Source organism: Lissotriton vulgaris, chromosome 4_1, assembly GCF_964263255.1.
Source record: "Lissotriton vulgaris chromosome 4_1, aLisVul1.2, whole genome shotgun sequence".
In the NCBI taxonomy this organism is placed as follows: domain Eukaryota; kingdom Metazoa; phylum Chordata; class Amphibia; order Caudata; family Salamandridae; genus Lissotriton; species Lissotriton vulgaris.
In genome coordinates, this window is record NC_141691.1 from 1428648689 (window position 1) to 1428674175 (window position 25487).

Here is a 25487-nt window from a genome sequence, read left to right on the forward strand (position 1 = left end):
CTTATATCTCTGACTCAAGCCCCTTCCATGGAAGCTGATAACTTTAATGCCTGTATGAGTAAGCTGGCCACTTGGATGACAGAGCATTGTTTAAAACTAAACAGAACTAAAACGGAGGTCCTTATCATTGGAGGCAATGAGGCCAAATGGACAAAAGAATGGTGGCCCAGTTGCTTGGGTCCTTTGCCCTCTCCTAACCGAGAGGCGAAGAATCTAGGCGTCTGGGTTGACAACAAGCTGTCCTTCGATAGCCACATAAAGAAAACTGTAGGCAAATGCTTTGGAGTGATGAAAACGCTCAATCGCACCCTTGACCTGCTGCCTCTCAACTCCAGACGTACCATGACGCAGGCATTAATAACTTCCCGGATTGATTACGGGAATGTACTGCTCCTGGGTACATCGGAGAAAAACATCAAGAAATTACAGGTTCTACAAAATTCTGCAGCGCGCCTGGTGTTAAGGCTTCCCCGTAGAGCCCCTTCACGACCCTCTCTGGCAGCTCTCCATTGGTTACCTATTAGCAAGAGGATTGTTTTTAAAGCTCTGCTATGGTGCCATAGGATAATCCATCACAGAGCACCGGCCTATATGTCGGATCTGGCATCCTTGTACGAACCCAACAGATCCCTCAGATCCAAAGGAATAGGTCTGCTCAGAACTGCCCGTCCCAAAAAAGCCAGAATGGGAGGCAGATCATTCCGCACTTTAGCGGCTAGGCACTGGAACCTCCTGCCCCTGGATACTAGGCTAGAGATTAATGAGGCCTCTTTTAGAAAGAAGTTGAAAACTTGCCTCTTTACTTTGTGATTGGTCCTTCTCTCTCCTAATAAAATGCTCTCTCCACAGCGCGGGGACACGCCGGGAGGCGTCACCAGGCGCTTTACAAACTCCTTTAAACTAAACTAAACTAAACTAAAGTTGTGGATGAAAAATCTTTAGTAATTAAAGGTTTGCTTGGAAACTAATCACAGTTAGATCATGTGTTCTATAGTGTGTCGCAAAGACATAACTGTACAGACCTTCAATTTATTTTCACATTTCATCCTACCCTGCTCTGTTGTAGTCTTCTAATGCGCTAAATATTAAGTACTGAAAACTGCAGAGCAATAAGTATGGGGTGGACTTTATGTCAATCCTGCAGCTTTAAGAATGAAACAGGAGCCATATTATACATGTGGGGCATTTTTCTTGATTGCTCCATGTGCACCTTTTAACATGTGCACCCGGCGCAATTAAGGAAAATGTGCTAAATAAGGGTGAATGCACTGCCCTTGGGCAGCAAATTCATGTGAAAAATGGAGCAGCTACTTTGAAGCCGCTCGGTGTTTTCGCAGTGCGGGCGGCACCCGACAGCACTTTTAAAGGGGTTGACAGGGGGGTCCCACAGTTTTCCCCCTCCAGAGGGCTGCAATCAGGGGGCGCACTGACAGTGCACCAGCTCCTGAGAGCTTATTTGCCTCTGCGTCTGCATCTGTTATACGGGACAGGTGCAGAGGCAAAAGGATTCCCTCACTCCCCCATGCAAATGAGGGAACGGCCTCTTGAAGAACTGTTTGTGTGCCAGTGCTTTTAGGAGTACAGAAGGGAATGCACAAGTGACTGTGGTCCCTTCTGTAATACTAATGTCCCTCAGGGTCGCGCAAAGCGGGCACAAACGCCCGGGGCACTTCTATAGTACGGCCCCAGGTCAGCAACTTTTGTTTGTACTTTGACAGAACCCTATCAACACACTGGCAACAGTAGTGCAGTTGTGCAAATTAGCATTACTGTCTGACAACATTTCACTACATTCATATGTTTACCAGTGAATGTATGTGTGCGAGATTGATAATAATAATATATTCTTTATTGTCCGATTAATTAAAATCATTACAATAAAACCACACAGTTCATAAAACAAGGCCATTTCTTACATTCCTTAAGGATAATGAGGAAGTGTTAATGCATCTCTATAAGTTAGAAATACATAAAATATCATAAAAAGGTATTTTGTTCCTAACCTTTAATTCAATTCTATTTTGGAGTAAATCAGAAAATTGGAGTGCACAAGGATAACATTGTTCATTTAATTATTATTCACCATACTTATTAGTAAACCCATCCATACTGATAATCTGAGAGTCCCCTCTCTGGTTTTTAAACAGCCCCTTTAAGGACGCAAAGCATACAGTAACACATGTTTGGTCCAGTTGTGTACTTAGTGCTTAAAACATAAAGTGCATCCATGCTTCTTAAAATTATCCCGGACCTCAGATACTTTATAAAATGTATCAAGTTACATTGCCAGTAAAGGGGAAAACAATATAGTTGGAATCATAGCTGCTTTCTATGCTTATTCGATGACATCAACATCGTCCTGAGCCAGTTTTTTCTCAGCTATAAGGATAAATTTGACAAAGTTAACTGTTAAATTGATGATACGCCCTTGGAGGCACAGTATTATTGCTTTGCGACACGTTCTCACCCCTTGTTCTTTGAATATTGGTTTTAAAAGTGTTAATCTTTCTTGACAGAATTTGGGGCATATACATACAATGTGCAATAACGTTTCATTAATATAGCCACATAATCTACACTTTTATGATAGCTAAACTTGTACCCAACTAGGTGTATCATCTTTTGTTGGATAATGTGAATGTATGTGTTATTGAAGTTAATCCCGGTACCAGTTCTAAAGAATCTAAAAGTCACTCATTTATCTTCCACTAATTATTTCTCAAGATGTCATCTACATCTAAAGCTACTTTATTTCATCTGAGGGGGGTCTTATTACACATGAAATGATAAGCTGCAATCTGAGCTAATTGTCCATAGTAATGGAGTATATTACAAGTTTCACAGCCCAGTTTCAAGGTAGGAAAGAGAGACAGACACTCCTCTTTATAGAACACTACAACATGTAGCAGTAATAGTCATTTTCCCTCTTGTTATCTAACTGCCTCTCCAATCACATGCTGACTGAATCTTTGCATTGTAATCTGTACATAATTTCAACACATCTTGTCTTGGTTCAAATCTATTCAAATTCCACATACATACACATATACATATGCACATATATACATACATACATACAGACATATATGCCTACAACTAATTAGCCAACCAGAAACCTCATGACTGAGCCAATAGTCATAACCACTAGGGACTGGGTAGGATTATCTTCTTTTCTCATCATTTAGTAAGGCTCTCATCAGTGGCCTTACTAAATGAAAACAACAATGGAGGATCAGTTGATAGGCAGCAATATGTACACATGTTCCAAGACATACTCATTAATGATGGCCCACAGTAATGAGCAGCAACATTTCAAGGTAGCAAAAAGAAGCAGTGCACAGGAACAGCAGTAATTACCAATGACCCAGTCAACAGCAGGCATCAGTGGCCCCACACAGTTCATGCAATTAATGGGTCACAGGACTTATATGCATGAATTACATCAGAAATTATACTTTAAAGTTTAGGAAGTCTTAGTGGTAACGTTGCCTTGTATACGCTCTACCGGTGAAGAGAGGAAATTGATGTTTGTGGAAGGAGGGTGCCTGTTGTGGGAGGTGGATTTAACCTTATATTATGGACCTGATTTCGACTTTGGAAGATGAATGCTCTGTCACAAATATGACGTATCTTCTGTCTGCTTAATTCCGACTGCATTCTATCCTACTGCATTTATATTAAGACAGACAGGATATTGATCACATTTGTGAGGGATATTCCATCCGCCAAATTACAGCATCATTATATTTTAACACCCTTATAATTAAAGAATGGGACATCCATCACATTTGTGACAGGGTACTCATTCGTCAAGCTCTTAATCAGGCCATATGTGAGTAATAGGAAAAGGTAAAAGATGAGGTGAAGGACAGCACCTTGGAGATGCCATTGTAGGAGTACATGAAGGGAAAGCTGGATAAAGCAGTATTACAGTGGGCACTGGAGGTGCAGAAGGACAGAGGTCTACATTTAGAGCAAGAGACAAAATACAGTCATCAGGATAAGAAGGCAGTCTAGAAGCACCCGCATTGGGGAACACAGAGAAGGTTTAGCGTAAACAATTAGAGAAAAAAAGGCTGGGGTGTGTTGGACAAAACAAGTGAGGCGTGTGATTAGAGAATGGGGGGAGTGAAGATTATATGGAGGTGGAAGCTGCATGGGACAGAGGAAGAGAAGACTGTGGCTGTTAAGATAGAGATAGGAGGACAGCAGGAAGAATAAGAACACAGGCCCAGATGGGTTCATAAGCATGGTGAAACTGCAGCAACATCCAGGAGGCAATTTGGAACAAAGTAAAATGTAAGGTACTTACAGCTAGATTCATCAAAGTGCCGTTTTGCGAGTCCTTAATAGTGATTATTAAGGAATCACTATTAAGGACTTGCAAAACGGGATTCATGTAGGAATCGCTAAATAAACTGAGATTCCTACACATTCCTTATTTGCGATTAGCAAATTGCTAATCGCAAATAAGGAATAACTCCCCATTCATTCCTATGGGCCCTAAGGCCCATAGGAATGAATGGGGAGTTATTCCTTATTTGCGATTAGCAATTTGCTAATCGCAAATAAGGATGCGATTTCAAGGGTGCCAGGGGTGTCCAAAGGACACCCTGTAGCACCCCTGAAATGTAATCTATATTGGTGTTGCGCACACACATGTCCAAAGGACATGTGTGTGTGTAACATGCAACTTAAATGCATTTTTCTAAGTTTTCGCTATTTACTACGAGGTTTAACCTCGCGGTAAATAGCGGCCAAAAATTGCGAATTCGCAATTTTAAAATAGTTCATGAATTGCATGTAAGGAATCTCAAATAGAAATTCCTTAAATACAATTCCTCGCAAATGTGCGAATTCTTTATTAGCGATTTTTGCATTTGGGATGATGAATCCCAAATGCAAAAATTGCACTCGCAAAGGGCCAGATTCTCAGAATCTGGCCCTTTGCGAGCCCATTTTTCATTGATGAATCTAGCTGTTAATGCCAGTCTAGCACATCTGTCCAGTTATGTGTGACACCACTTGAAGGAATGATGTTCAAGTTTCATTTTGCCATTTGCAAAACAAAGCTAGCTGCGTCGTTTCTCTGGTCACAAACTCCTTTTCATCTTCGAGATGCTTCCTTTCTGGAAGTTGCGTCACTTCTGGTAACATATTGCAGTTTGGTTTTGCAGGGCCATTACAGTTCATGTAGTTTTTATCGTGACTCACAGTAATTTTGGAGCTCACACTTTGAGGCTGCTTTGCTTCGTGGACACCAGAGCACAGAACAGATCCGGAAAAGGAACTTCCTCTAACACAAGTGGACGGACTTCGCAATTGTGCCATTTATCACTGGTGAAGCAGGTAATGCTTCTTCACTGACAGTAGCACCTTAAGATCGATTGGCTTTGTCAACTTCAAACACCCTCCCTTAATGGGGACTTGTACTGTGGGGGGTGATGCAGGAGTTGGGCTCACAACATATTAGAGCATGGGAAGTCCATGGTTAGCGGCAATGGCCCAAAGCAAGTGCTGGGGTCAAAGAGTAGTGCAAAAACAACAGTTGATGGACAGAATGCAGAACAATGTCATACATTCACCCCAGTACAGAGATCTGGGCCTAAATCCATTGTTTGTTTACACTCCACACCACCCCAGTTCAGACATGGCCATTAGCAAATCAGCCTTGACCCTGTGCTTCATGGGAACAGTCCAGCCCGAACTGCCAAGCCATGTCTTTACTGGACCGGAATCAAGCATCCTAGGACCGGTTTCTGGCTATCAGCCGTCTTCAGCCAGGACAGCTTGACTCCAGTGCTGTGGAGAGCATGGGACTCACGTCTGAGCATATCCATCCCACTCAGGGTGACAAATGCAAAAACAACAGTTGATGGACAGAATGCAGAACAATGTCATACTTTCACCCCAGTACACAGATCTGGGCCTAAATCCATCGTCAAAGAGTAGGGCATTGGGCGCTGATGCCATCTTACAGGATCTGTGTGGGCAACAAAGGTGCCTTCCGGGAGTAGACCAGAAACAATCTATCTCCAAATATTGTATAATTTACTTAAACAATATGTTATGCCATGACTGAATATTTTTGATACATTTCCGATTATACAATCAAATGTAGCAACTGTCAACAATAATTAGGTTCAAAGCCAGTGGGAAGGCCGTTGTTGATAATCTCACAATTAAACAATGTGTCAATCCCAAACATTATGGACAATATTCGCTTCTATCTGGTGTGTGCAGCTGAATGCGGGAGTGGACTAGGTACAAATTTCTTTGTGTGTGGTATGATCGTTATTGCTTTTGAGAGAGCTCTTGGCTACCAGAAAGAATGCTTTATTACAGGGAGTGCCAGACATATTGTACAGGCAAACTGGGGCAGTTCATTAGGAAATCACAATGAGGTTCAGAGGCAAATTGACAGCACTGATTGAGACACGCTCTCCTCAAAGTCCCGCCTTAACTATGAAGAGTGGGTGCAAGCATTATTATAAGGTTTGGCTCATTCACTGGCATACCATTGGCCCTGCAGAAAGACACAACATGAACAAACTCATTTTTAGGACTCCCCTGTGACAGTTAGGACTTCCTTGTGACAGTTAGGACTCACCTGTGACAGTGCATGTGCAGCATTTGCCCTCGATTGTGAGAGGTATTGTATACAGCAAACTTCTTGGAGCGCACCAATTGCTTACCATTCATTTGCTTCATTGTCATTTACATTTTCTGCCTCCTAATTGGGCAGTGTCTGCCTACTTCAGTTCCTCTTATTTTCTTGAGAGCATTGGCCCAGTACAGATTGATTGTTTTTGATTAGAGTCCTTACACTGCCGCTCATGCTGGGGTTGAGGCATGTTTTCCCCTCATTACCTCCCTCATGTAAGACTTTCCAATGTTATTCTCTATCACCTGGTCTCCTTCCTTTTGTGCTTGCCCACGGAATCTCACCACCCCACCCTCTACAATGTTGCTTTTGTTTGAAGTTTTATGTAGCACAAACTCAAACCAAAGGTACTGGAGTGTTTTACAATACCGACAATTGCATTATACAAGTACACTTGCAGTGTTTTAGGCACAGCGATTTGACTAGAATCACAGGATGTTAAGCCAATTCGAACCTGGGGCCGTATTATCAAGAAAGAGCGATACATTATCGCCGCTTTTATAGGCAGGAAACTGCCGCTAAAGCGGCGATAATGCCCCGGTTACTTACCGGTAATCTTTATTACTCCGAGTATAGTCTTCCTCGCCACATGACTTACATAGTGAGCTTCAGCTCCACGACAGAACCCTCCAAAGTAAAAAAAGCCTCCCACTCCCTCCCAACATGGCCGACCAGTCACACCTGACCTCTATAAGAGGCGGGCCGGCCCAACCAACAGCCTGAACTACCAAGCAAACAATGAAGCCGATAGCCAGACAGGGAGGGGGGGAGGGAACTCATGTGGCGAGGAAGACTATACTCGGAGTAATGAAGATCACCGGTAAGTAACCGGGGCATTACCTCCTCGTTAGTCTTCCTCGCCACATGACTTACATAGTGAGCAAATACCCAAGCCAAAAAGGCTTCATTGACCACCATAAGAACAACACCACATGGTGATGCAGATAAACCAACACAAGGTTTATTCAGTACAATGCAAAGAAAACAGGAATTACAGCAAACCTGAATCCAGACATAAAGACAAAAACCATCAAGGAGCCACAGCTCCCGCACTCAGAACGGCCCCAGCGAAGTCCCCAGAGACAGAACCCCCCAAGACCACGCGATAGTGTTCCATGAACATGTGGGGGGATGACCACGTCGCCGCCCGACAAATCTCCTCAGTGGAGACACCCTTGAAGGAGGCCCAGGACACAGATACACTCCTCGTGGACCGACCCTGGTCCCCCGCCGGTACCACCGAACTCAGTGAAGCATAGGAAAGGATGATAGCCTGTTTAAGCCAGCGACTCAAGGTGGAAAGAGAGGGCTTGTGGCCCGAATGAACCGGACCGAAAGTCACGAACAGGCTATCACACCGGGAAAGGGAAGACGTGCGTTCAAGATAAACTAAAACTGCACGCCGGACATCCAGCAAGGACAAGGAAGGATCCGTGTCGGGAGGGAAAGAAGGCAAAGACACCTCCCGAGCCCGGTTCACCAGGGAAGGAACCTTGGGAAGGAAACGGGGGTCATGACGGAGAAGCAACCTGTCCGGCAAAACCCGCAAGAAGGGAGGGGAGCGGAGGAATGACCCCAGCTCGCCCATTCGCCCAGCAGACACCACTGCCACCAGGAAAACCACCTTAAAGGTGAGGAACCGCAAAGCCACCGAGGCCCGGGGCTCAAAGGGCGGACCCTGAAGTGCACGTAGAACGAGAGGGAGATCCCAAGGGGGAGACAGGCAGAGCGTCCGAGGGCGACGGAGAAAACAACTCCGGAGCAAGCGAGCCACCAGGGAATCCAGCCTGTCGAAATCCGGACTGCAGAAGGCCCGCAAGGCTGCCCACTGGGCCCTCAGGGAAGAAGGTGCCAAGCCCAAGGAAAACCCCTCAGCCAGGAAATCCAAGACCCGCAAGGGGTCCACGGAGGCGGGGTCAGCACCCTGCAGACCGCACCAACGCGAGAAAGAAGCCCAGTGCCTGGCATAGGAAGATAAGGTGGACAACCTGCGGGAGCCCTGCAGCAAATCCACAACCCCAGAAGAACAACCCGAGCAAGCAGTGTCATCCGCTCAAGAGCCAGGCCTGCAGATGGAGCCGGCGCAACACTGACTCCGGGAGCGGGGGGCCCCTCAACGGAAAGGGTAGATCCGGGATCGGCCAGTAGGCCTGAACCGTCAGCTCGCAAAGGAGAGGGTACCAGGGGCAGCGGACCCAGCCTGGAACCACCAGCAGCACCCTGGCCATGTCCAAGCGAATCTTGCAGAGGACCCGGGGAATCAGTGGGAATGGGGAAACGGGTACAGCAGACCGGAAGGCCAGGCGAATGACAGGGCATCCACCCGCCATACCCCCAGACCCGGGAGGAGAGAGCAGAACTTGGGCAGGAGGGCCGAGTCCCCGTCCGCGAACAGATCCACCAGAGGCAGACCAAATCGAGACACCAGGCGTTGAAACACCACCGGGGTCAGGGAGAGACAAGGCAACGAAGGAAAGATCCGACTCAGGCGATCCGCCTCCACATTGTCGGACCCCGGGAGATAGACAGCCCGAAGAGACAGGACCGACGCCTCTGCCCATGACAACAACTCCTGAGTCAGCAACCAAAGGGAGCGAACCCTGCACCCCCCTGATGGTTGACATAGCACCTCACCACCTGGTTGTCCGTCCGTACCAAGACATGGTGACCCCATAGCGAAGGCGCAAAATGACGGCAGGCCAGGAGGACAGCCTTCAACTCCCGATAGTTCGAGGAGCAGCGAGACTGTAGGGGATCCCAACGACCCTGAATCGACTCTGCGTCCAAGGTCGCCCCCCAGCCGAGGAGACTGGCATCGGTCGTGATCACCCTGGACGGGGACATCAAGAAGGTAAGACCCTCGGAGAGGTGAGACTCCACCAACCACCACCCCAACTCCGTCCGGAGATGAGGGGAGACCGGGACCAGAAACTCGTAATCCTCCGAGCGGGGGTCCCAGAAGGACAGCAGATGGTTGATCAAGGGATAAAGGTGGAGGTGAGCCCAGGGGAGCACATTGATGGTCGCCGACATTAGGCCCTGAACACGCAACCAAAGGCGAACCGGAGCAGAACCCCGAGCCAGAAGGGACCCCAGATCCCGCCACAAAGTGTCCCGTCGCCCTAGAGGCAAAAACACCTTCCCCAGCACCATGTCCAGACGACCCCCAATGAAGGCCAAGTCCTGAGTGGGCAACAGATGAGACTTCCGCTCGTTGATCAGGAAGCCGTGGGCGGATAGGACCTCGCAGACACGTCCGACGTGCAGCATCCCCTTGGAAAAAGAAGAGGCAGAGATTAACCAATCGTCCAGGTACGGAAAAACCCTGATCCCCTCCTGTGCAGAATACCCACCAGGGGGGCCAGGATCTTAGTAAATACCCTCGGGGCAGATGACAAGCCAAACGGAAGTACCTGGAACTGATAGTGGGAACCTCCAACGCAGAACCTGAGGAAGGACTGAGAAGCCGGATGCACCGGGACATGGAGGTAGGCGTCGAGGAGGTCCAGCGAAGCCACCACCTCGCCCCGCACCAGAAGAGGCAGAATCTCCTGCAGAGAGATCATTTTGAATTTAGTATGTGGTATATAAGAATTCAACCCTTTTAAATCCAACACAGGGCGGAAATCCCCAGACACCTTCCTCACCAGAAACAGGATGGAGTAGACGCCCGAACCCTTCTGTGACGGAGGGACCGGGCGGATGGCCCGTTTGGCCAGCAAGTCCTGAACTCCGGCCAGCAAGGCCCGCCTCTTGACCAGGGAGGAAGGCAGGGGCGTAGAAGGTGATGGACAACCCTACCCTCACACTCTGAAGAGCCCAAAGATCCGTGACAGAATTTTCCCATGCCGGGAGGAAGTGGCGGAGACGTCCCCCCACAGGGAGCACCCCGGAGGGAGACGGCCGAAAGTCAGGATTTAGGGGCGGCAGAGGAAGCGGCAGCCGCCGGCTGAGCCCGGGATTTGCTGAAGTAAGGGGCGCCCTGGCCGCGACCCCTTCCACGAAAGGGCGCGCCGCCCCTACCCCTGGAAGACGAGGAGAAAATCCGCCCGCGACCCGGGAAGCGTGACCCCGATGATTTTATGGGAGCCAGCAACTTGCGGTCCTCAGCCGATTTTTTAATCATAGCCTCCAGAGGAGGGCCAAACAGCTTAGCCCCGGTAAATGGTATCTTCATGAGCAGAGCCTTCTGGGCCGCCTCCGACTTCCAATGCCGCAGCCAGATCTGACGCCGGGCCTGTATCGCCGCACCCCCCGCGGCAGCCGCCGCACCCAGAGTGTCAAAGGAAATGTCCGACAGGAGGCGCGTCTGCTGTTCCATCAAGGCCAGCGTGGGCACAACATCAGCCCCTTGATCCAGGAGTTCACCCAGGGACTGGAAGTCCTTCAACAAAGACTGCACCGTGCAAGACAAATAGGCTGAGGCCCTGATGGTGAAATTAGCCGCAGCATAAGAGCGCTTAGCGGCAGCCTCCATGCGTTTGTCCACAGGGTCAGAGGGGGAGGCGTCCTCCGAAATGATGGAACCCTGGGACGACAGACCCACTACCAGAGAGTCCACCTTCACAGCTGGAGGGAAGTCCCGAGTAAACTCCTCAACAGCGTAACGCTACGCCAGATATCGCGGAAAAGCCTGTTTATCAACATCCAGCCACTCCCCCTCGATGACCTTCTTGATGGACGCATGAAGCGGAAGGGAGTCCGGAGCCTTGCGCTGATACTGGACAAAGAAATCCTCGGACGCCTCCTCTGTCGCTGGAGGCGGGAAGGCCAAGTTATCTTTAATGTGTGCAAGGACCTCACGAAGCACCTGACCCTGGATGTAACGGCCATGGAGATCCTCATCCTCCCCCTCCGCATCAGAGACAGGAGTGGGGTCCCTGCGTGGACGTTTCGGCGAGGAAGGGCCCTGAGCATCACGCAGCGCAAGGGCATCAGCGACTGCCGACTGGATCATCAGTTGCAGGGACTGAGCCGAAAAGGGCAAAGCAGACATGGGGTCAGACACCTGACCTGCAGTGCCAGACTCCTGCTCCATAGTGCGAGAGCAAACACCACCAACCACAGAAAGCGGAGAAACTCAAGGGCCCCCCCGGCCTAGGCAGCTTAATATAACCGCCAGGGGCCACAGCTGTAAGCCCTAAACCTTACACGCTGCACCTGGCGCGAAACCCTGCCCCCAAAAGGCGGGACGCGTCTCGGGCCAATCAGGGCGCGGCACAGACCCGCGGGCCGTAGGCCAGAAAAACACCTCAGACCAGCGCTGAAATCCGCCTCACCCGTCTCGTTTTGGAGGGTGAAGACCCCGGGAAGCCGGCGACAGGTAAGCGCAGGCCGCGGGATTATGTGCAGAAGACCCGCCGAGGCGGGAAGTCGTCCAACCCCCGGCTCGGCGGACCGCCTCCAGACGCCCTACCAGCCCCAAGCGGGGAGCGGGGAATCCCGCAGGCAAACAAACCCCAGGACGCGTTGGCCAGATGCGGCACACAGCCACAGCCGTTCCCGCGTAGGCCAAACGGGGAGAAATGAAACCACACGGCGGTCGCGATAACAAGCGACCAGCGCCGCTTCTCCCAACCAACCAGGGGCAGCCTCAGGGCAGAAGCCGGTCCCCTGAGCCCATCAAACGGGCGAGGACCACAACAAACGGCCGGGAAACAGGAAAAGGGTGAAAAACCCCAACCCCCCTGCCGCCCCCCCCCCACTCCAAGAGCCCAGGCACGCTAGAGCAGCACCTAACCCGTCTCACAGGACCGGGGGAAGGAGGAGGGGGAGGGGGTCAAGGTCCCAGGTCCCAGGGTCCGCTAGGGCAGGACCTCCAACCCAAGACCCATGGACCAGCTAGGGCAGGTCCCAACTCTTACCTTACAGCGCCTCTGGAGAGATTGCGCAGAACAAAAAAAACAGGCTGTTGGTTGGGCCGGCCCGCCTCTTATAGAGGTCAGGTGTGACTGGTCGGCCATGTTGGGAGGGGGTGGGAGGCTTTTTTTACTTTGGAGGGTTCTGTCGTGGAGCTGAAGCTCACTATGTAAGTCATGTGACGAGGAAGACTAACGAGGAGGTAATGGGCTTGATAATATGCCCTTGTGAATTCCCATAGAAGCACTTTAACACCAGAACCTGGGCTTCTATGGGAATTCACAAGGGCATATTATCAAGCCCATTATCGCCGTTTAGTGGCAGTTACCTGCCGATAAAAGCGGCAATAATGTATCGCCCTTTCTTAATAATATGTCCCCTGGTTTCCCTGCTTCAAAGCTGGCAGCTTTGGCTGTTAGACCACACCCTTTCAACAACGTTATTTCACGTTCAACCCCACACTGCATTGCTGTAGGAAATGAATGTTTTCAAAATTAGATGAAAATGTTGGCCCAATGTAAACCTTTTGCTGCATGGCATTTCATTAATCCTTTAAAGTCAATTGCAGCTAACTTGTCCATTTTGTTCCTGAAAGTGCATTTGCATCTTCCAAACAAGACTCACTTAGCATGTGTGTTTTATCTTTATTTCTCTTAAGGTCAGATATAGTAGGTTACTGCGCTTGTGTAAACATCAGCTGTAATACCAGTTTTGTTATATTCTGGCCTCTTCTTTCTGTGTTTGTTTCTTCCACTTTATAGTGCTGGTGGCTCCTGGGCATGCACTTCAGCCTGTGCAAACTCTGTCAAGCAGCGTGAGGCAATGACTGCTGTTTATCAAGCTAGTTAAATTAGGAAGAATGTTGGTTCTGTCGGGTAGCCAACAGAACCAACATTCTCCATAATTCTTGTACACCCAGATTCTGAGGGGCACTGGGTCACCCCAGTATACTAGATGGATCAAGCTAGTTGGGCAGATGGTATGTGAGAGAGGCAGTTGTGGCCAGTGCAGGTAAGTGCGTTGGGGTGGTGGAGCGGGCGAGGCATGGGAGAGTTGACAGACAACTGAAGAGGTTGTATTTATTTATTTAATTGTACCTATTGTCTGTCAACTTGCCCCTTCCCACCCTGCCCTCCACACTAACCTGCGCCAGCCACCACTGGATAGAGGTATTTCAATTTACATAGGTAGAGAGGGTGACAGAGATTTGCATGCATGCCACACAATGCCACACCAGTCCACGCCACACAATGCCACTCCATGACACAAAATGGAACACAATGTCATTTCACTCACCACATCCCACAATACTAAATAATTCCACTCGACTCCACACAATTCTACTCAACTCCACACAGCAGCACACAATTCCACTCCATTCCACGCCACACAATTCCAATCTGCACCATACAGTTCCTGTACACTCCACTCCATGCCACCCAATGCTACACATTTCCACAGCACTCAACACAATGACATACAATTCCACTCCACCCCACACAATGCCACATAATTCCACTCCACCCCATGCCACACAGTGCCAGACAATTCTGTTTCACGCAATGCCACACAATTCAACGCTGTGCCACACAATTATACTCCACACAATACCATACAGTTCCACTCTACATTACACAATGCCATGCAAATCTACTCCACTCCATGCCACACAGGGGCATACAACTCACTCCACTCCAATGCACTCCACTCCAGTCCACAGAATGCCACACACTACCAATCCACACGATTCCACTTCAGATGATTCCACTTCAGTCCATCCCACACAGTGCAACACAATCCCATTCTACTCCACACAATTCCACTGCACTCTACACCACACAATGTCACTCAATTCATCCCCACTCTACTCCATGACACACAGTTCCATTTAACACTCACAGAGTCATTCATCCCGCTCCACTTCACACAACACAGCACCATTCCACTTGATTCCACACAATGCCACACACTTCGACTACACCCAATACCACACAATTCTACTCCACACAATGCCACACTATTCTACTCAAATCCACATGATGCCATATAATTCCACTTCACTCAACTCCACACAAAGCTATTCTACTCCGCTTCATGCTATACAATTCAACTCCACTCTGAACCACGTCACACAATGCCATGCAATTTCACTCCACTCAGTGCCACTCCACTCCACACAGTACCAAACAATTCCATTCCACTCCACTCCAATCCACTTCACTCCACTCCACACAGTTCCACTCCACACAATGCCCCTCCACTACACTTCACTCCCCTCCCCTCCACACAATGCCCCACAATGTACCTCCATGCCACACAATCCCACACAATTTTACTTCACACAATGCCACACAATTCCACTCCATACAATGTCACACAGTTCCACTCCACCCAATGCCACCCAATTCCACTCAAAATGACTCCACTCAATGCCACCCCACTACACACAATGCCACTTCCCTCCACACCTCTACCCTCTACAAAAATCAATAGATCTCACATTGGTGAGACCTATTGGCAGTGGCAGTGTTTGTTTACCACTTACCAAAACAAACTGTTGCATAAGAAAATGAAAACATCTGCAAACTTCAGTTGGTGAATCGAAAATGTCAAGTTCACCATAGCAATGAAAGGCTGAAGTGGACTCACCCAAATAAGTAAAATACTGCCTTCATCAAGAAGGAAGTATGTTTGTGCACTGCCACTAGTTGACAGAAAGCCTTAGTACATTAATTGTTCATTCTTAATGCAAGGTTGTATTTTAGAGAGAGTTGGAAGAATGCATCTGTTATTCCAGAGGAATTTTTCTCAAAGTCCTGTTTTTTCCCCTCAAGTTCTGAAAGCAGTACTGCTTTGAATAAAATTTCAAACATACTTCAGTCATATTCGGTTAACTGAATGGGTGCCTCTACAACTCAGCTTGCTGGTCCATGAGAAAGGTCCAGTATCAACAGGTCAACTTAAATGTATGTAGGCAAGCAAAACATTTTCTTCTGTCTCAGAATCTTGAACATACTCTGGACTCAGTGGGGGCAGGCAGAATTCACTTCCAGGATCTTGACTTCTATTATGCTTGGCAAAAGGCAAACATAGTTTATAAAGTTTCGGGTCCAATAGATGGATAAAAAAAAATATTTTGGAGGATTTGTGCTTTTCCTATTAATTAGGTAATAAGTTAAAGGGGTTCATGATTTTCCGTGAAAATATTGGATGAGGCCAGACTTTCCTTGAGGAGCACTTCTGAGTGCCCATCATAGCTTTTGAAATGAGGGGCTATATAAAAAGGGCTCTGCGCAGAGCCGAACACCTGGGGTATATTATCAAGCAGGGCGTTAAAAATGATCGCTGTTTTAGCGGCAGAAAACTGCAGCTAATGCGGCGATAATGGGCTTGATAATATGGCCTTGTGAATTCCAATAGAAACCCCTGTTCTGGTGTGTTCATGGGCTTCTATTAGAATTCTCCAGGGCATATTATCAAGCACATTATTGCGGCTTTAGCAGCAGTTTTCTGCGGCTACAACTGCGATAATTATAACGCCCTGCTTGATAATATGCCCCTTCTGTTTTTTAGCACTTGAGATGTCTAAAGTTCAAAGATATCACTCAGGGTTTCTCTGAATTACTGCATAGCGTGTGACGGTACATGTCGGAAATAGAGAGAGCCAATGTCTGCTCACTTTTTCCGACTTGTCATCATTAAGGTCCCCTATTGCCAATCCTGGATGGAGCAGCCCTGTTCCTTATAACAGCATGCCAATTTACCAGGAATTACAATCTCCATGATTAAATCTGTGCTACCCCCACACGTCTTTCCTCTACACACCATGTATGCTTCAGTGTATCTATAAATTCACCACTAGTAGGGTGCACTCCTCTGAGTCTCATCTATGACATCCACACTTTTCCACAACTCTCAAACCAACACTGTGCCAACGAAAGTAGCTTGGCACAGGACCATAGGCCTTGCGAGTGATATGGAAAGGGCTATATTAATATCAGTATATCACTATCAAAATTGCTTTAACACAGCATTGAGAAAAAGCTGTCTGCTTTGGTTACCTCTGTGCAGAAAGGAGATTTGGGACAGAAATGTTGAAACAGACGATAGAATATGTAATACAAATGCAATAAAAGTAAATATAGCACAATAAAAGATATAAATTAAAAAGAGTGTTTGATCTTCAAGAATGTAAGTGTGCGGTGGGGCATAATAATAACAATAATGATAATACCAATAATGATAATTTATTGTGCATTTAATTGTGTCAAAAAACAAAACGTGGTTTAAAATCTAATAGTATATTTTTTGGTTCACCGAATTAAATTGCTTCTCATTTTATGTATGTCAGAGGGATAACAATTAAATCAAATAGCTTTGTAACAACTGAAGCTAACAAAATGTCTTATTACTGGTCGCCTCTTAGTGGCAGGCATCACAACAAACACATTTTTGATCATTGTTATGATTTACGAAGGAAGGGACCGCAGGGGGCTTAATTGCAGATAATTTTAGTTTCAGTGGTTTTGTAGACTTTAATATTGTTGTGTTTGTTGTGCAGTGTTCTCATTCCCCTGGGTTATCCGGGAAATTGCCTTGTTATTTTGTTGACTGACAGTCATCTCTGACTGTTTATTCTGTTCTTCCCACGACTTTCTTCACTATTCATAATAGAATTAAAGCGATGGTCGGTGCCTGGCCTCTGCACATTTCTCCTCAAAGAGGCTTTCCCCCCCAAAAAAAATATTATGTACTCTTTATTGGTTTTCACTAGGATATAAACACAACGGGCCTGATTCACAAAGGTAAAGTTAGATGAAAGTTTAACTTTACGACTTTCGGTATTCACAGAGGGCATTTACTACACATAAATGCCCTTCGTGAATACCCAAAGTCAAACTTTACGACTTTCAGTATTCACAAAGGGTATTTAAGAGGAGTAAATGCCCTTTGTGAATACCCAAAGTCGTAAAGTTAGACTTTCGTCTAACTTTAACTTTGTGAATCATGCTCGATATTTTGAATCGTCAGTTTTTCAGTACATAACTGATTCAGAAAGTGTACATCATTAGTAACAGTTTCCCAATTCCCCCAACCCCCACTGCTCCTGTCCTTCAGCAGTGATATGTGAACCGGTACCCATTGGCAATGAGGCGTAACAAACATTCTGAAGCCAATTGCCCCCCTACGCCCAGGGACCGCCACCCGTTCACTCGGCCTCCATAATAGAAGCGCCGCGACCCAGATCAATTCTCTACATATGTCTACTCTGCAGTCCCCTCTGTGTTAAACGCTAGTTGGTCTTACAGCTGGCCATCATTCTCCACCCACTTTAAGGCGACTTTCTATGAATTAAGGCACCAGTTCCATGCTTCCCATCTCCCCAACCTTCACACCAGACCCTTAACGCAAGTCACCCAGCATCACCACCCATGCAATCAAATCATCTTCTACCTTTTCATTTCACTGTGCACACTTCATCAGTACTCTCTCTGCTTCCGCCCATTCTGACATATCTCAGAAACAGTCTGAGCATTTTGGGGGTAGACCCCAACTATTGTATTGCAATGCAGCATTCTGCAAGCAGAAAGGCCAGTAAAATAAATGTCCTGCTAAATTTCGCTGGCGTTGGTATCAGGCCTAACAGAATGGTATGGGGTGTGGGTTGTAGGCACCAACCAGTGGCCTTATTGAGTTTCTCTACTATATCTGAACAATATTGTTCCAGAGAGGGACTGTGCCATACTACGTGCATAAAATCTGCTGCTAGGCTCCGACAGTGGGCACATCTGTCTGTTCAGATACTGTAAATATTATGTCAAATTTTAGGGGAGAAATATACCTGATGTGTGTAATTATATTGAATTAATTCAAGCTGTGTATTTAAACTGACCAACTGTACTCCTGCATGGACCCTATTCCCCCTCCTGGTGGAAATGGGGGTCCCCTAAGGTTTCCTCCCACCTGGCACGGGCTTTTGGCATTATTCTTGGCAAGTCTCTTCTTAGTGCCCGGTAAATATATGAAATACATCTGCACCCTCCTGCCAGTGATAGGATTGATAGCAATGTCTGTGAGGGTCTGGCTCCTCTGTGATGCACGGCCATATCTCCTGTGCCATTCGGTAATTTATGTGCATTCTAAGTATTGCCGTGTATCTATTTATTAATTAATTTATTTTATGAGTTTTATATAGCGTTGGCTAGAACCGTAGGTATCAGAGCGCTTTAAATTAGATTACGCATGTTACAGAAAAATGATGACAATTACACATAACATCAAGAAAAATCAACACATTGAGAGAGGAAAGGAAGGTGAGAAAATAGAGCAAAGGGGGAGAAAGGGGGGAGTGTGAAGGGGGAGGATGAGGATGAGGGAAAAGACGGCAGGAGAGACTAAAGGAAGTCTGCCTAATGACAGACTGGATAGGTGACGTCCTAGTAGGGAATCCACAGTCCGTCTCCCCTTTACCTAAACAAGGTAGCTCCATCGTACATCAGTCAAAAAGCTAGGTCTCAACTGACGAGGAGAAGCTCACAAAAGAAAGTCCAGTTGGTAATCAGGGTGGGAACTATGAGCAAGGACGGGAGAGGGCCAAGCTCAATAGCTGGAAAGAGGAGAAGGGTAGAGCGAAAGGGGTAGGGTGAAGGGGGAGTCGGGAGTTAAGGACAGGAGAGACGCAAGAGAGTTTGCCAAAGACCGGCTGGGTAGGTGATGGCCAAGGAGGGAATCCATAGTCCATCTCCCCTTTAGCTCGTGAGGTAGCCCCACCGGGCATCAGTCAAAATGCCTAGGTCTCAGCTGACTAAGGAAAGTTCCAGAGTGAATGTCCTTGTGGGTGGGCAGGAACAGGGTCAGGTGAGGGCTGATCAAGATGGCAGGTGCTACAGTACTTTACAGGGATTGATGGGTCAGTCTCCCTTAGCTCTGAAACGGTCACAAGATCTCCCAAGCGTCAATATCTGATCGGGGGTAACGCAGTCCATTAAAAGCCCGCCTGGACACATCTCCCCTCTCGGCGGGACAAGTGTGGTAGGAGCCGCCATTTTGCCTCGCGCGGGGAGGGGGAGGGGGGGTCCTCTCACCTCTGCCTTCAGCTACAAGTGAGCAATAGATTAGCCACAATATTAATGACAGGTCTTGGGGCACTGTGGTAAAATGGTAGGGGGATGGAAGGGTATCTGCGGGATATTTTAAATGCTGAGGATCCCGGCCGTGGGAGCATCTTAACCAGCTACAGATTGGCGACAATCTTGGTAATGACTGACTAAATGCTGAAGGTCCTTGGAATTTAATGGACCAACTCAGACTCGGGTGTGAGAGCCTTCTGGCGATGATCCTGGATCTATTGTGCGGTGAAAAGGGCTTCACCTCTTGACCAATAAAGCTTGTCGCCGCCTGTGCCTTATGGTTGTCGATTCTGCTCTCCCAGCAATTATGGCCTGGATCGTTGGGGGCAGTCATCTCTTGTGCGTACCAAGAGCAGTGAGGGGAAAGGTGCAGGGAACAGCTCCAAAGCCTGCAAGCCCTCCCTATTCTTGTTGAAAAACAGTGCGTGTTAACTACTTGTGCAGGACCGTAATGGTGGGGGGACCCTGGGCGCCTTGGGCCCGACAGTGATGCCGCTATACAGAGAGCAGTGGGCTTCCCTTAAAACTTCCCTCCATCCACGAGGCACCGGTGTCTCAAAGCTCCTAAAGGCTGCAGGGAGAGGCCGCTGGAGAAGGTTCACCAGGCGGTATATGATGCAGAGCCACCTCACACAAAGGGGTGCTTGCCATGCAGTGAAGCGGGGGCAGCTAGCGCCAGTGTCCCTATGTTTCCCAGCCAGGACTCGGTCCTGAAGATGGGCCCGGCCGCGGGGGAAGCCACAAGTTGGATTTGTGCCCCCCCCCCCCCCCCTTCCTCCTCCGGCAGCACCCGTACCTCTCTAATGGCGCAGACAGGCGGGTTCTTCGACATGGAGTTTCCTCCCCAGGGGAGTCAGCCGGGGGGCCCCTTCAGATGGTAAAGTGGAGGTCGGCAACATCGCTGTTCACTTCTCCCGGTCCCTGGGCGCGCTCCTGAGGCTCCCCATGCGCCATCTTAGCTTAATTTCTTACGGTGATGTCGCGGTTCATTTCTCAGCGATTCAGGATAGGAGCAATGCTGTTTTGAGATCCAAATAATCCGCCAGCATTTCGATTGAGGGATTATTATTTTTGGCAGGATTAGAGCACGGCAAAGCGCAGCTCTGGAAGCTGGTGTGCAGGTTCACCAGGGATCTTCAGCTCCGGGCGGCCATCATGGTCGCTTGTCCACCCCCAAATGCAAAGAAGTCAATAGTGTCTTCCTGAGTTATAAATTGGCCCTAAGGTAAAAAATCTCCAGGCATGTCACAACCTCCATCTTTCCTGACATTACATCTGCAATTTATGCGAAGAGTTTCAGGTCCCATATTGGCATATCCATTGCATATGGGGTGCATTATAACACCCTTTTGCTTTCTGTTTCCCACATTTAGCAAACCTGTTGTACTATAAAGGGCATGTCTAGTGGCACCCACACCCCACTCATAAGAAGAGCGGGAAGTGGCTGGCCCCCATGGGAGCCACCTAACAATTTTTTACCCAGTTATCTGAGGGGTCCAATCAGTGGACAGTGTGTTGTAAATATGCTGCCATGTAATAGAGATCTATATTAGGTATCTTAAGTCCTACCCATCCCAAGACCTGCTTGAGCATTGGTAATCCTATTCACTTTCTTTTATGGGTCCACAGGAGGTCTATAATTAGTCAATCTAGTTTAGCAAAGCAGCACTGGGCAATGTCATAATACATGCCCTGCAGCACGTACTGGCACTTGGGGAGCACCATCTTCATGATGGTGGTGCTACCCATCAAGGATAGGGGGAGGCATCTCCAAAATCGAACTGAAGCTCAGAGACAATCCAATACCCTGACAAAGTTAAGTTTGAGAAAGGTTGGCCCCCATTGAGCCATCCTGACCCCCAGATAGCGTATCCCCTCTTGTCTCCACAGGAGTTCTACCAGTGAAGGAGTTTCTGTCGGGGCTTCTCCAAACATTTGTAGGATGTTCAGAAGTAGGATAACTTAGTATTGTGGTCTCTGCAAGTACATAAGGGCATCATCCTCATACAAGGATTTCACATGAGTAGTATCACCCACTGTGATACCCGAGGGTCTCTGCACATGATGGGCTAACACCACCAGTGGCTCCCTGGCCAACGCAAACAGGAGGGGTGACAGGAGGCATCTTTGACAGGTGCCCCTGTATAGTTGGAATCTGCAGGAGACCACTCCTCCTGTGTGTATCAGTATTAAGCAGTTTGATTCAGGCTATGGATTGTGGGCCAAGTCCCACCTTAACTAGAACATGCCAGATGTATTAACAATCAACAGAGTCAAATGCTTGTTCAATGTCTAAAATGGCCAAGGCATTGTTGCTATCTTCCCCGGTGTGTGGCATGGTATATATGCGACAGGTGCCGAAAGTTATCCATGGTATGAAGCCACATTGGTCAGCATGTACTAATGGTGGCAGACCTGGTAACAATCGTGGCACCAATATGCCGCTAAGGATTTTTACATCCACATTTAAAAGTGAGATTGGTCTGTGAGCAGAGTGGTCCAGCGGGTCCTTCCCCGGCTTCGGTAGCAGAACTACAAGGGCTTAATGCATGGTGCCGGATAGACGTCCCATTTGAAGGACTTCCTAATATACTTTCAGTGTTATCTCTATGATTGAGTCTGTGTATTTTGATAGAATTCAGCCGGGAATGCGTACCCTCCTGGTGATTAAGCAGTGTTCAGTATTTTAATGGCAGCCAAACGTTATCTCCAGAAATGGGTTCCTCTAGGGAAACCCTGTAGTCGTGGGAGGTCTATTCCAGCCATAAATGTAACCCAACAATCACTTGTGTCTATCCCCCCCTTGCTGAATATGCTGTACTCAGATGAGCCCGGAAGGAGTTGTAAATTGCCAACGGCGAGTTGACTAAGATCCCTTTAATGTTCTGAAGCACAAGCATGTGTCACATCTTTCTTGTTGTCTAATCAACCGGGCTACTTTCACTTCCGTTTTGTCCCTCTCTGCTTGTAACCTCTGGATGTGCGCCAAATATATGTGTTTCTCAAGCCAGTCATCTAACATGTCTATAGGTGTTTGCCTCTATTCTGCAAGACTGGACAGCTGGGTCAGCAGCTCCCTTTCCAGCTGATCCAGAAGTGACTGCCGGTGGCTCAGGTCGCACTCCATTTACATCTTGACGCCATACAAACTCTTGAGGTATACACCTCTATTGACTACATTCATCGCTTCCCAGTCAAGGGCCCTGCTTTCCGCGCTTAACCAATTTTCGACAAAGTAAAGTGATAGCACCTCCCTCATCTGTAGCTCACATGGGGGTTTTTAAGGGCCTCTGTTATGAGTTACCAAAGCGGGACCACTGGGCGACTACGCCTCTTCCCTAAACACATCAGTACAAGAGAGTGATCGTACAAATAGTGAGCAAAATAGAGTTTTCCCTCACAGCCTGTGCCAGCCTGGATGTCAGAAGACAATAGTCTAGCCGGCTATATGTCCCAGGTGAAGTTGTTTTGCAGGATTATGTCCTAGTGTCAGGGTGTTGGTCCCTCCAGGGTTAAAGCAAGCCCAGGTCCTGCATCCTGTCAGCCAGTGTCCTTGTCACATTTGGCTTCCTATGAATTTTTGGTGGTGCATGGTCAAGGATCCCAATAAGCACAATTACGATCCCCTTCCGAGATAATGTCAGCTGCTAGGTATGGCGCTACAGCCACCACAACTCCCTGATAGTAGATTGCACAATCATTATTAGGGGCCTACACATTCACCAGATACATCTAATGCCCATCTAGGGTACCAAACATGATTACTTAGCTCCCCTTTGGATCATTTACATGCCCTTTATGATGAAAGGGAACCCCTTGGTCACCAACATCGTGGCTCTGGGTGCATATCTGGCATACGAGGTGGCATACAGTTGTCCTCTCCATCTCATCTCGAAACTAGGGATATAGTCCCCTCAAACATGAGACATGATAGCGTACACTCTGCAGCATTTCTCCAACTGTTTCTCAAATTCAGCATATCCTATGCACTACACTATATCTCACCCAATATATCCTCTACCGCTACTTTCACTCATCTCAAATCTCATTATACTACTCACTTCAATGCACTACCCTACTTCTCACCCTATACCACTCTCAATTCATCCTCTACCTCAACTCTCTAACTCATCTCAAACCTCATTCTACTATTCTTTCCAATGTACTACCTTAATTTTCACCCTATACCTCTATCAATATCCTCTACCTCCACTTTCTCATACCACGACTATGATCCACAAAATAACCCTTTCTAGAATCTTCCCTCCTCTACCCCTCCTTGCATCCTCTTATAACTTTTTTACTATTCATATCTCCCAAACAAGAGTTTCGAAACCCTTTCTCTGACTCTCCTCCTCCCCTCCCTTTACTCAACCCAAACCCCCTCATTCAGCTATGAACTCCCCCAAAACACACCAAAACTTTCTAGCTCCTTCCATCTTCTATCTCTCCACTATTCCTTTTCAATCCAAATAACAGACTAAAGTGTTATCCACTCAAACAAATTTCAAATTTCCCTTTACTAATTCCCCACTAATCCTGTTTGTGTTCTGGAGTAGTGTGCTACCTGCCAAAAAGTGCTTCAACGCCTCATCAGGGGTAGCAGGCGCTCTATAAATGCAAACCCTTCCCTTTTCCATCCTTCCACTATCCTTTTCAATCCATAGAACAGACTAACATGTCCACCACCCAAATGTATTTCATATTCCCCCTGACTACTTCACCACTAATCCTTTTTGGTTGCAGAGTAGCGTGCTGCTTGCCTAGAAGCGCTTTGACATCTCATTGGGGCTGGCAAGCGCCATATAAATGCAAACCTTTCCCTCCTATATCCCTTCACTATCCTTCTCAATCCAATAATAGACTAACATATCCACAGCTTAAATTAATTTCATATTTCACTATACTAATGTCACCGCTAATCTTTTATGGGTTCCAGAGTAGGTTGCTAGTCGCCGAAAAAGTGCTTGGACGCCTTGTTAGGGGTAGTAAGCGCAATATAAATGCAATTACAGTACATTGACAATACAACTGGGTCAGACATCTGACATTCCATGTCATAAATGTAAACACTTCATCCACCGTTATCATGCAACACCCGACCCAATAACCTCTCACACCTCCAGGACAAGCAGGCATTCAGTCATCTCACAGGGCTCCACAGAGGTAGGTACCAGAATTTCCACATATGAGAGCAGCAATAAGCTGCCCGAACTTGCCAAACCTGCAGAACAAACTCCCTCCCAATGTCCCCCACCCCTTGGGTAGTAATGCTAACCTTCTCTGTTTAAAGTTAGGTAGGCCGTAAATTTGTTCTCCTGACCCATACCCATAAGTTTAGAGAACATTCAAAACAAGCCTTTTAGTATAGTAACTTCGATTTATGGTAGAGGACGGTGCCCAGTGGGTGCCGTGAGGCTGAAGCATGCAAGCAACCCCCCTTGTGCTCGAATACTCTGTCTTCCCTATTACTCTTGCCAGCCCATTAGTAATCAGTCAATCTTGCTTAAATGGTAAAGTACGCAGTGTCCACCTTTAAACATTTGTGCACCATTAATTTCAGGGAAATCCAGGGCAGTGGTTGCCCCTCTCCAGGCACACAAAAGTCTAAAGTCAGGGCAACCTCTCTCGCAGCAGATCTGTACTCACAGTTTCTTGAATGCCATTTGGCAGGTACCCAAAAGGGTGCTGTCACCACCTGTGCCAGGGTCACTCCTACGACGTTGAAACGAGTCACAAAAGCCCGGCAACATACCTGCGTCCACAAAGGTGCCACCTGGACAGACCATAATTCATCCTGTCAAATTTGAGGTGTTGCGGTCTGTTGTAAACCT